Below are 13651 nucleotides of genomic sequence, written 5' to 3'. Positions count from 1 at the left end.
TGTCTTTACTTTCATGGAGCAACAATGGCATTCACATTCACATTCACACACACACAAAGAGAGGAAACAACTTCTTCTCTATTTCCCTCTTCTTCTCTTCTCTTCTCTTTTCTTTTCTTTTCTCTTGGCAACAACCAATATGACTTGCTACCTTGGTTTCCAGCAGCTTCCTAAGCCTCTAATGGTGGCTATGAATGAAGTGCAAGAGGATGGAAGTCTTTCATTCAAACCTTTAGCCTTCCACGAGCTTCAACTCGTTTTTCCGACCACCTCAGCAAGCCCTCTGCCTGATTTCTTCCCTCTGATGTGTAGAGCTCGGAGAGATGAAGAATTCCCAACTTGAATCACTCAAATCCGACTTAAAATGAGGAAGATATGACCTTTTGAAGTTGGAGCAATGAGATAGCCTGAAATGGAATCTTCGTACGGGTGGCGTAGGCTACACCGGCGGCGCGCGCAACAGGGGCGAAATCTGACCGTAGATCTCATATAAGAGATCTTATAATCCAAACCGTCCGATTAAACCAACGGACAACAGATCCAAACCGTTAGATTTGAATCTCGATGACGTCATTATGACGTAAGCGCTGACATCGTCAGAAGTGTTGTCGATCTATGATTGGTTGCTTTTCCGGATTTTAAGTGAGCTTGTCTTCCACTCACAAAAGTGAAAATGCATATTGACCGTTGGATCCGAATCTTCCATGATGGCTTTAATCAGATTTCATGAGATCATTAAGATCGGAATCCTTTTTATACCTTCTGTACACGCGCGAAACACAATAACATACCTTGATATAGTGTAGCGCCAGTGCATCAAGAATTATGCATCTAACCAATAAAATCCCACGCGCAAGCATCTATCTCGTCCATATCACACCAAAATCTCAGCAACCTTTGGATGGGCATCAAACATACGTGGTCGAATCTTGGCCGTCCATTTCACTCCCTTGACTCCTCTTTATTACAATCAAGCCCCTGCCTCCATATGTTTCAGTGCTTAAAGACCCCTTGCAACTCAGACCTTCAAAATCTTTAAATTACACAAAAGCCCTTCAAATTTCAAAATTAAATTCCGAAAAACCCACCCAACACCGAGAGCAACTGATGGATTTTCGGTTTGGATTTTCGAACCGACTTTACGGAAACGCTTATAACTTTTTCATACGATATCCGATCGAGATGAAATGAAGTGCGTTGGAATCGTAACTGGATGATCTACGACTTTTCAGAAGACTCAATCATCTGAATCATCCATGTAAAAAGACCAAAATGCCCCTACACCTTTCCAATGATGTATCTTTCTCATACGGAATCAGAATGCGATGAAATTAGAACCGTTGGAAAGATTGTATTTTTGTCGTATTGTTACATGCAGAACACTTCCTTTAAAAAATTCATCTTCAATGCCGAAACTGCTCTCGACTGCCATAAATGCCGTAACTTCTTCATACGGTATCGGAATGTGACGAAATCAAATGCACTGGACTAGGAAAATTACAATCTATATTTTTCATGAAGAACCGATCTTCCAAAAATTTCATTTTCATTTCCAAAAATGCCCTCGATCGTAAATAGGCCAATTTTGCCAGTTTTGACCCAGAAACCCGCACCACCTATTAATGATGTATTAAACCACTCCATGCATACCAAGCTGCTCTGTTATCTCATCGGTGACACTGGATACTGCCATGTCATTATTTTCATCCACGTCACCCAAACTGGCCACGTCATCACCGCCACGTGGCCGAGTTGCCAACAAGGACAACCATAAAACAACACCTTCTTGCTCCTTGCCATAACACCGGCGGTGAAGATCGTTAACATCCTCCCCGGTGCCGACGGGGAATACCTTCTAGGCCCATCAACCAAGATCACATCCCAAGCTACTAGAATTTATCACCGAATAAAGCGAGGACACGTGGCAACCGAGGAAGGGACACGTGTCCCCCATCCGATAGAGCCGCAAGGCTCCAAACCACGTGAAGGGAAGGTTCCCGAAGGGGCAAGGCTCCAAACCAAGTGAGGGGAAGATTCCCGAAGGGGGTTTCCGAAACCCTAGGCTCAGTAACCCTATAAGAGGAAACCAAAGAGGGACCCAAGGGAGGTACGCCGACACCCACCATTACTCCTGTGAATACAGTGTTCTGTCGGTCACTAACTTAGGCATCAGAGGACTAATCCCAGAGATACCTTCGGGCATCTGCCTTCTGTGCTTGTGCAGGATTAGCTCATAGGGGATTTCGGCAGTAACTGATTGGCACCGTCTGTGGGAATCAAACCCACGACCACACATCGGTCGGCTGACAAGTGCCTCCCTTTCTTCAAAGCCTTGAAGGGATCCAAAAAGTTTGAATGGATGGAGGAATGCGAAAATTCCTTCGAACAATTGAAGGAGTACTTGGCCGCACCCCCACTGCTGATGAAGCCAAATATAGAGGATACCTTGTAGTCATACCTAGTTGTATCGGCAGTGGCAGTAAGTGCGATATTGATAAAGGAAGAAGGAAGACAATAGCGACCAATAGATTACGTCAGCCGAACGCTTTTAGGCACACAAACGAGATACATAAAAGTGGAAAAAGTAACATACGCCCTAGTGATAGCAGTAAGAAAGCTGAGGCCCTATTGTCAGTCGCACACGATGTGTGTGCTCACAAACCAACCACTGAAGAAGATACTACAGAAGCCGGATATGTCTGCCCGCCTAGTAAACTGGGCCATTGAATTGGGAGAATTCGACATCCAGTACAAGCCAAGAACCGCAATAAAAGCACAGGCTCTAGCGAACTTTATAGCCAGACAACACTCCTAGATGAACCCCAGGAGTCTGTCAAGGCTCGAGCGAAAAGGACTTGGGCATTATACGTGGATGGTACATCTAACAGCGCTGGGATCATACTTGTTAGCCCCGAAGGATTCAAAATCAAGTATGCAATACGGTTCAATTTCATAGTCGCAATAAATCTAGCGCGGGCCTTGATGGTATAGGAGTTAGTAGTGCACAGTGACTCACAGCTCGTGGTGCGACAGGTGAATGGGGACTATGAATCCAAGGAACAAAGGATGGTCGAATACTTGAAGACGGTGCGAGAAAAAGTAACAGCCTTCAAGGAGTTCGAGGTAAGGCAGGTGCCGCGGGCGGAGAATGCCAGTGCAGACGCGTTGTCACAATTGGCCACCTCCGACTTCACAAACCTTGGGCGATCGGTGTACTTTGAAGTATTATCCCATCCAAGCACCCAAGAACCCCCGAGAGGTATTACCTGTAGGCGAATACAACCCTAGCTGGATGGATGCCATAATCGAATACCTGAAGGAAGGAATACTCCCCGAGAACAGGGACAAGGCAAGGAAGGTATGAATGTGGTCAGCACATTTCCTTTTGAAGGATGAGAGCTATACAAAATAGGGTTCACCACGTCATACCTCAAGTGCCTGAACCCTGTCGATGGTGAGTACGCACTCTGAGAAGTGCATGAAGGGATATGCGGCCAACACTTGGGAGCCCGAGCCTTAGCCCATAAAGTGCTGCTGCAGGGCCTATTCTAATCGACAATGAGGAAGGGCACGAAATCGTTCATCAGGAAGTGCGTTAAGTGCCAGATGTTCGCCCCCATCCCCAAGAAGCACTCTACCGAGCTCTCATCCCTATCAAGCCCAATACCATTCGCCATGTGGGGAATGGACATCCTGGGCCCGTTCCCCCTGGCCATGAGACAAAGAAAGTTTGTAGTTTTGGCGGTAGACTACTTCACGATATGGGCAAAGGCCAAAGCACTAGCAACGATATCCGAAAAGAATGTAAGGGACTTCTTCCAGAGGGTGGTAGTCTATCGATTCGGAATCCCTCGGGTGGTGGTGATGGACAATGGAACTCAGTTCGCCAACCCGACTTTTGGCTTGTTTTGTGATGCCCTGGGCATTGACCACAGGAAAACATCTATCAGTTATCCATCGACCAACGGACTGACAGAGGTAACCAACCGTACCCTGCTCCAAGGAATAAAGAAGAGACTAGATGATGCCAAAGGGTTATGGGCAGAAGAGTTATACAATATCCTCTGGGCTTACCGCACGACTAAGAGATCAGCCACTGGAGAAACACCCTTTATTTTAATTTATGGCACCGAAGTTGTACTCCCGGTGGAGGTAGGAGCCATAACCCATCGGATTCAGTACTACAATGAAGAAGAAAACGATAAAGGACTTCGAGCTAATTTATACCTCTTGACTGAAGTCAGAGACACCTCGCAAGAAATGATCGCCGCCTACCAGTAGAGGGTTGCGAGGCACTACAGCTCCAAAGTCCGAAAGAACGAGTTTAGAATGGGTGACCTCGTCCTCAGAAGGGCAGAAGTATCATACCTGAGGCATCAAGGAAAGCTAGCTCCAAATTGGGAAGATCCTTACAGAGTCTCGAGGATAATATGACCAGGGGCCTATCACTTGGAGACTACGGGGGGAGAAAAGGTACCCCGATCATGGAACTCGAAGAACTTGAGGAAATTCTACCAATAGAACATTTACATTTACATTTACATTTCGTAATTTTTTCCTAAGCACTTCCAAGTTGTAACTCTCCATCCAAAACACTCTGAAGGATTTTCATCTCGTAAATGTATGAGCTGGCTTACGGCTATCACTTCCCGATGGTTGCAAATATAAGGCACTCCCTTCAGTCTAGCGCTCTAGCCGAAGCCAAGAAAACATGATCGAAAGAATAAGCTTGGTTGGGAGCTCAGGCCAAAGCAGAGCAGACCTGAGCAGACAACTTAGATAGGACCCTAGTTGGGAGCCGACAATAGGTAGGTGTTATGAAGAAAGCATCTGCGGCGGGGGAAGACACCCGAAGTTCATGGGAGCCTCGGCCTTTATTCCCCCACCATCGGACCAATGGCTCAACAGGACCGAACCTTGTGAAAAAGGTTAGCTCCCACAGCCACTCAAATAAGAGCTTCAGCCTTCATACCTCCACCCGTAGGCCGAAAATCTGAAACACCCCATCGGATTCGGTATCGATTTTTGGGATTATAAAAAAGAACTTGAATGAGAGCTTCGACCTTCATACCTTACCTGTAAGCCAAAGATCTGAAAAATACCTTCGGATTCAGAATCAATCTTTGGGATTGTAAAAAAAAAGAAAAAAAAAGGCAAGTCAGGAAGACAACATAAAAAAGAGGGAGCATTTCATTCATGAAGCCCGAAGGCCAAAATTACATGAAGCCCGAAGGACAAAGTTACAAAAAAAAAAAACAAAGGCTAAGTTACAAAGTGGCCTCATGGAGCGCTGGAGGGATAGCCTCGCCCCCGGCATTGTCTGCAACATCTGCATCGGAGTCTCCTCTCCCAGGAGTAAGAGGGACCTCACAAGAAGCATGGGCCCCCTCTCCCTCACTACCGCTGTCCTCGCCATCTGCGACATCGATGGCGATAGGAGCTGCATCGGTGTCCTCGAAGATAAGGCCACTCCCCTCGAAGGACACCTCGGGATGATGTTCGAGGACCCAGTCTCAAACATCGGTGGCACCCATGATGAATCCGGGGGTGATGGCACGCTTTAACACCTCCCTAAAGTCCTCAAAAGACTTGTAGCTCTCGATGGCTCGAGTTTTGACCTCCCTCAACTTCGTGACCATCTGCGCCTCCAGCTCTCGGAGCTTCCGATCGCTCTCCTGCTATGTGCGGAGGAAGTTTGCCTCTAGATGCTCCACTTTCTCAAGGAGGATTGTGCACTCCTTGTCTAGGGCTGACTTTTCACGCTCGGACTCCTCGAGGTCCCTGGCCAAGGCTTCGGTCTGGATAGTCAACTGGCCGACTTGGCTCTCAGCCTGAAAGAGATAAACAGTAAAAAAAAAAAAAGGAAAAAATTTCTGAAGGCCGAAGACCAAAGATTATCGCTGCCATAAACACGCAAGTGCTTGTTATCATTGCCTTGGTCCTTTGGCTTTGGGCCTCGGCCACGTCTCCTGGAAAGCTCCCCTTCTAGACGAGCTCTCAGGCAACCCACCCAATGGTCAGTGTCTCGCCCTCCTTAATGGACCACTAAGGGACGAACCCAACTTCGGCCTGAGAATGACTGCCCCTCAGACTTCAGAAGTCGGCACCAGCGGAAGAGGCCCTCGGAGGAGATGCTCTGCGGCATGGGGCCTCAAGCACCTGAACTGCCTCGGCGGTAGGGCCTTCGGATCTAAATTCTTCCTTGGGAGGGCCTGGGAAGTCGAAGCCCCTCTTTTCTTGCCTTTCGGTTGCTTCTGCTGGGCGTCTCAGGCCCTGGCCTCCTTTAGTTGGGCCTGCCTCTCGACCGCGGTCGCTCTTGCTTCTGCTCTCAAAATTTGCACTGCAGAAAAGAGGATAAAGATCAGTACGAGAATGCTAAATCCGAAACAAAAGTAGTTGCAAACCTAGGATTCACCCGGGCTAAGCCCGAACTGGAACAGGAAGGCATCCGACTGGAGGCTACTAAACTCGACAGGCCGATGGAGGGTCTTGTCCTTAGCAATCGACAGTGACTCTGCATCTGTCCCGAAGAGGGTAGGTGCAGAGTTCACGTCCTTTAGGTCTGGGATGTCCCAAGTATTACCGAAGGGGAACCTTTTGGACACCCTCACGAAAAAGAACTTCGACTTCCAACCGTGTATCGAGGTCGGGTATTGGTTCAGAAATCGGAGGTCTTTCCTAGGGCAGAAGTAGTACCAGCCCGAGTCCCCCTTGCTGGAACTGAGATACAAACAATTGAGGAAGAGTGGAAGGGAGAGAGGTCTCCCCATCCGAGAGAAGAAGACAATGAAACTCAGGACTTGCCGCCACCCGTTCAGGGTCAGCTGGGCTGGAGAGATGCCATAGTGCCGGAACACCTGGCTGAAGAAAGGGTGAAGGGGGAGCCGAAGCCCGGCCTTGAAGGCATCCCGATAGAAGCAAATCTCCTCAGGATTTCAGTAGCTTGCTCTATCTTTGGGCCTCGGTACCCGTAGGACGAACTCGTCCGGTAGGCCACATGACACGTGGAGCTCCATCAACTTCTCTTCGGTCATGGTCAAAACTATATTCCTGGCTTCGACCTCTAGGGACTCGTTTGTGTGGGCCCTAGAGTCGAGAAGCCCCTCCCTAATCCCTTCACCGCTCATGTCACTGGCGGTAGAGGACGAGGAGACATCCGAAGATGTGGATGTGGAGGACGAATCCGAAGACATCCCTCGGACCTGACCGGGACTACGATGCCTAGAGACCACACCCTTGGATGACGAGGGGTCACTACCTAAAGAGCTGGATATGACTTACTTCTGAATGACTGGCCGAATCGAAAGTCAGACAAAGTTAAGGACGAAGGACGAATGGTCAGAGAAATGAGTAGAAGATCACAAAATGAGAGAGTGTGACACTATTTGTAGGCAATAGTGCATCGATACGACTCCCCAGCATTCTTAAATGCAGTACACATCATCTACGCACGATTCCCGAAGTACACTCTAGCAAAGCGCACGAGCAAATCACCGCACCTGGACTCGCACTGACTTAATCGAAGGTTACAATCTCAGTTGGGATCTCGTGCCAAGGCCGAGTGAACCTGATCGAAGGTCACAACCTCGGTAGGGTGCTCAGGCGAAGGCCGAGTAGACCTGACCAAAGGTCACAATCTCGATTGGGAGCTCAAGAAAAGGCCGAGTGGACCTGACCGAAGGTCATAAATTCGATACGGAGCTCAGGCGAAGGTCGAGTGGACCTGATCGAAAGTCACTACCTCGGTAGGGGGCTCAGGAAAAGGCTGAGTGGACCTGATCGAAGGTCACTACCTTGGTAGGGGGCTCATGCCAAGGTCGAGTGGACCTGACCGAAGGTCACAACCTTGGTAGGGAGCTCAGGTGAAGGCCGAGTGGACCTGACCAAAGGTCACTACCACAATAGGGGGCTCAGGCAAAGGCCGAGTGGACCTGACCAAAAGTCACAACCTCGGTACGGAGCTCAGGCAAAGGCCAAGTGGACCTGACCGAAGGTCACAGTCCTGGTAGGGTGCTCAGGCGAAGGCCGAGTAGACCTGACCGAAGGTCACAATTTCGGTTGGGAGCTCAGGCAAAGGTCGAGTGGACATGACCGAAGGTCACAAGCTCGATAGGGAGCTCAGGGGAAGGCTGAGTGGACCTGACCGAAAGTCACTATCTCGGTAAGGGGCTCAGGCAAAGGCCGAGTGGACCTGACTGAAGGTCACTACCTCGGTAGGGGGCTCATACAAAGGCCGAGTGGACCTGACCGAAGATCACAACCTTGGTAGGGAGCTTAGGTGAAGGCTGAGTGGACCTAACCGAAGGTCACTACCACAGTAGGGGGCTCAGGCAAAGGCCGAGTGGACCTGACCGAAGGTCACAACCTCGGTACAGAGCTCAGGCAAATGCTGAGTGGATCTGACCGAAGGTCACTACCTCGGTACGGAGCTCATGTAAAGGCCGAGTGGACCTTACCGAAGGTCACAACCCCGGTAGGGTGCTCAGGCGAAGGCCGAGTAGACCTGACCGAAGGTCACAATCTCTGTTGGGAGCTCAGGCAAAGGCCGAGTGGACATAACCGAAGGTCACAAGCTCGGTAGGGAGCTCAGGGGAAGGCTGAGTGGACTTGACCAAAAATCACTACCTCGGTAGGGGGCTCAGGCAAAGGCCGAGTGGACCTGATCGAAGGTCACTACCTCGGTAGGGGGCTCATGCCAAGGCTGATAAACCTGACCAAAGGTCACAACCTTAGTAGGGAGCTCAGGCGAAGGCCAAGTGGACCTGACCGAAGGTCACTACCTCAGTACGGAGCTCAGGCAAAGGCCGAGTGGACCTTACCGAAGGTCACAACCTAGGTAGGGGGCTCAGGCGAAGGCCGAGTGGACCTGTCCGAAGATTACAACCTCGGTACGGAGCTCAGGCAAAGGCCAAGTGGACCTTACCGAAGGTCACTACCTCGGTACGGGTCTCAGGCAAAGGTCGAGTGGACCTGACCGAAGGTCACTACCACGGTAGGGGGCTCAGGCAAAGGCCGAGTGGACATGATCGAAGGTCACAACCTTGGTACAGGGCTCAGGCAAAGGCCGAGTGGACCTGATCGAAGGCAAGGGCCAAGTGGACCTGACTGAAGGTCACTACCTCGGTACGGAGCTCAGGCCAGAACCGAACATAACCAACCGAAGGCCATGTTTTCGGGACGAATGTCAAAACCTAAGACCGAAGGGGCACTCAAGATAAATTAGATGGTTACTCCCACTAAATGAGCCTCCTAGTGGAAGTTAGGGGGTTGCTGATACGGCAGAATTTGTCACCGAATAAAGTGAGGACACATGGCAACTAAGGGAGGGACGTGTGTCGCCCATCCGATAGAGGCTGCAAGGCTCTAAACCACGTGAAGGGAAGGTTCCCGAAGGGGCAAGGCTCCAAACCACGTGAGCGGAAGATTCCCGAAGGGGGTTTTCGAAACCCTAGGCCCAGCAACCCTATAAGAGGAAACCGAAAAGGGACATAAGGGAGGTACATCGACACCCACCATTACTCCTGTGAATACATTGTTCTGTCGGTCACTAACTTAGGCATCAAAGGACTAATCCCGGAGATACCTCCGGGCCTCTGCCTTCTGTGCTTGTGCAAGATTAGCTTATAGGGGATTTCGATAGTAACATATAGGTTGGGAAGATCTTTGATCCCAAGCTTGCAATCGGAGAAGAGAAGATTTTGGACGGGCCGACACTCCTTCCGAATCTGCTCCCTTGTAGTCTTGATTAATTCCTTCATCGGGCTCACCTAGGCTATGTATGACACATCGTAAGCTTCCATGTCTGGGTGCTTCTCCTCAAACTTTGAGATGTAGTACTCGTTCTCGTCAAGGAAAACGGTGCGGCCATTGTGATTTAGGGCTTTCCAGAAGAGGGTTTCGTGGGTGAGCCCGAACACAAGGAAATTGCTGAGGTTGGAGGGATAGTTGCGGAGGGCTTCGGCGATGGATTTTATCTTGGCAGCGGTCATTTTGCCGGTGGTGTTAGACTTGGCGGCGTAGTGGAGGAGGGCATCTGCAACACTGGTGGACAACCGGGTTTGACCCTTAATTCCTTGGAAAGAGGAGGAAGAGGAGGTGTTGGTGATGAAATCCCTCGTGTTGATTAGGGTAAGAAAGAATGCGAACATGAATAAGGAAACCAAGGCAAGTAAACATAGACGGTGAGACCCAATTTCATGTTGTTGTTGTTGTTGGTGGTGGTGTTCTCAGTTCTGGATTTCAATCTCCAATTTCAAACCAGAGATAAGATTTCCCTGGTTGCAACTCCTCCTCTTCACTGATCACCGACACAAAGTCACCAAATTCCATCTCGTCGGAGTTACATATAAAACTCATGGGATTCTTCTGCAACACTTGCAAAATCGCCGCCTGAGAAGACTTTGTCGAAGAGAGGAGGTGCTGAACCGGACAAAATTGGATGTAAGTGGGGGGTAGGTTTGCTGAAGATGATAATAAAGGAAAAATGGGATTTTCATTAAAATTCTATTCAGTTAACAGACTGACCTACAAAGATCTTATCGGTGTTAACTTTTTGGGTTTAAATATAATAAACGATTTTTCAACGGGAAAAATGTAATATAGGCAAGCGTCAGGGGAGGTTGATGTAAATCAACCTTGTTTTTATTATTTTCCTGCTAGTTTATTTCTTTCATATCTCTGTCATCCAATCCGAATTTTATCTCCAACTTTGCATTTAGCTTTCTTGGTAATAATCTATCAAGAGATCATTGATTCAGTTGATAATATTCTGTTAGTTCCTCTATGCTGATGGAATAAGGGGTGCAACAGGACCGGGTTGCATTGGGCTTCTTAAAACCCTAGCCCAACCCTTAGTCCCCTTAACTAGGCTCTGACCCTAACTCAAGGCCGCAAAACTTTAACCCAGGCCCTACCCTTCAGGGTTCAGCCCAACCCTTACTTGCCTTGATTGGCCCTGATTTTTCAGGGTCAAGTTGGGATGACTCTGACCTTAATTCTTGACCTTGACCCTGATTGACTCTAACCCTGGTTTGCCATCAAGAATCAAGTATACCCTGACCCTGACCCTGACCCTACAAAATATGAAATAACTTAAAAATAAAAAATATTCATAATAAAGAAGAGATAAAAAACACAATTACAAATTACTTGTTATGAGGGGAACATCCTAAAGCAAATATTCGAATAATATAAATAACTCTAACTATTATGATAAACAAAGAGAAGATCATCCTAATAAGGCAAACAATCCGAAGATCTCAAAACCCTTGTCATGTTAAACAAAGAGATCTTTTCATTGGTAAAAAAGGAAAAAGAGATTGGTGAGATCGTGAAATGACTCAATGTGAAATAATATATAAAATTAGGTTAAAATTAGGGTCACAACTAAAGTCATAACCAGGGTCAACATCAAGGACAAAAATCAAGGCCGGGTAGGGCCAAAATCATAGCCAAAAAGTCAGAGCAAAAAAATCAGGGCTGGTTGGGCGGGCCAAAGACATCAACCCTTACCCACCCTGACTCTGACTCTGGGTCAGAAATTTTAGGGCCGGGCCGGCCCTCAAGGCCAAAATTTTTTTTTTTTTTTTTTTTTTTTTTTGATAGGTAGGGAGGGAAGTAGGTAACAGCTAGGAGACTCGAACTCGAGACCTCCTAGTGAGCATGGGTTTTATACACACCACAGCTCACCAACTGCACTAAGCAGTTGTTGTTAGGCCAAAATTTTTTTTTTTTTTTTTAGTCGATACTTGTTCGAGATCAGGGGAGGGCCAAGAGCGGGTCTAGGTCGTCAGGGGCCAAACTTGCAACCCTAGATGGAATCAGATTCGGTTCCTGATTTTCTGGTTTTATACTTTAGCTACCCATCACACCATCTCAGCTTCCATTAAAGTAATATTTCTAGGATGGATTTGGGCTACTCCTTCCCAGAGTTTCATCACAACCCAACGTACTTTAGACTCTTACAACTCCATCGTTCTGGTTAGGCAGTCAGTAAGATTTGTTTTATAATTGAGGGGATCGTTCTTGTTTTCAACCGAATCATTACCCAAAGAGCAGGGAATCTGCCTGATAGGGGCTCCGCCCACCATTATGGCCACTGCCTTCCCTCTCTCTCAATGATTTGAAGTTTTTGTTTTAAATCTCAAATAGATGGCTAAATAGAAGAGTTTGAATCAGGGACTATCATATGGGGAAATTCCCCACATTGTGCTTCCATTTCCAATTACTTGAGCTCGGAAAAAGATTACATGAAAAATTAGTGCCATCGCCTGTGCTTCCTCAAAACCCTAGGCCAAGGTTGTCCAATGTGATTGGGAATTTGGGATCGTAAGGCTGAGATTGGATTTGTTTGAAACATTAAATCGTAGGGTTGAGATCGATTTGGAGATTTTTTTTATGTTGAAAATGATCAGATGGTAATATTGATACCGTTTGAAGAACTCTTGATGGAATCTTTCAGATTAGGGGGAGGGGAGTGATATTTTTCAAACTAACTATGAGGAACATGATAAGTACAGGGAAAGGGCTTCTAAGGAGAGGAGCCGAATCCCCTAGATATAAGGGTGCTAAAATGACTTTCCAGCCCCCTATTGGACGTTTGGGTGCACACTCCAATTGGATCCTAACTGTATCATTTTGTCATTGTCAAGAGCTTTGAGGTCTCAACAGAACTTTTAGTACACATTTGAAATAATAGAATCTTATACTCACTTGAAAAAAATATAATTATATTAAGAGGGCAAAAAGGTAATATCATATTGACCCATTTACTCTCTCTTTCTTTTTTTCTTTCTTTCGTTAATAATAAGACTATTCATTAGAATGTGAATTACAGAAGACATCTATTAAGCAAGCATCATGGAGCCAAGGAGTGGATAGTGGCTAATCTATCCTAACCTTCCGAGCAAAGGAGTCAGCCAAACCATTAGCTGTCTTTGAAACTTGAACAAAGGTGCAGTCAAGGGAGGAGGAAATGAAGACAATATCTGCAATACTAGGAGCCACAGAAAGTGGAGGACGACTACGAGAGCCAGAGAACCTGGTTATCAGACTCAACAATTAGGTGGTCATAGACTCATAGCTGTCCTCGATAGTTTGGAGAAGAGCTGTACGCACAGCCAAAGCTTCACCACAAAGAAGTCTGGAATAGGAGCCGGTTCAGAAGCAAGCAATAAGAGGATTCCAGTGTAAGATCTGAAGATAAATCCCAGACCCCCCCCCCCCCTTTATTCTATAGTCCCAGTGGGCAAAGCTGTGCTCTAGTGATGACATCCAAAGGGGTCCAATGCTGCTGACTAGTAGTAAAAGTCATAATGAGCCTTTCAAAGATACCAGGCAAGAAAGAGCAGAGAGAGATTATCTCACGTTGGATCTTCTTCCCAGTGTAACCAAGGGAATTTAAGCTCGTAATCCATTGATGTATGTTGGGATCAGTCGCTGAGGGAGAGAACGAAAGTTGACATCCAAACCATACGCCTTAGCAAACGGCAATCAAAAATAATGTGATCAATAGTCTCATCCGGAGCTAGCACATTGTTAATCCAGAGCGGCATTACAATGTGCAGGTAGCAAGGCCACCGGCACAAGCACACCAAAGGAAGCTCCTAATTTTGGGAAGGGTATGGCATGACCAGATGGTTTTCCAAACAAT

The 13651-nt window shown here is 47.4% G+C and overlaps 1 pseudogene; it reads right to left on the bottom strand.

The window, feature by feature from the left end:
• LOC122078061 overlaps positions 1-13651 on the bottom strand; it is a 44823-nt pseudogene that overhangs the window by 30129 nt on the left and 1043 nt on the right.

This window comes from Macadamia integrifolia, chromosome 5, assembly GCF_013358625.1.
Source record: "Macadamia integrifolia cultivar HAES 741 chromosome 5, SCU_Mint_v3, whole genome shotgun sequence".
Lineage (NCBI taxonomy): Eukaryota > Viridiplantae > Streptophyta > Magnoliopsida > Proteales > Proteaceae > Macadamia > Macadamia integrifolia.
This window is presented reverse-complemented; position numbering and strand designations above follow the sequence as displayed.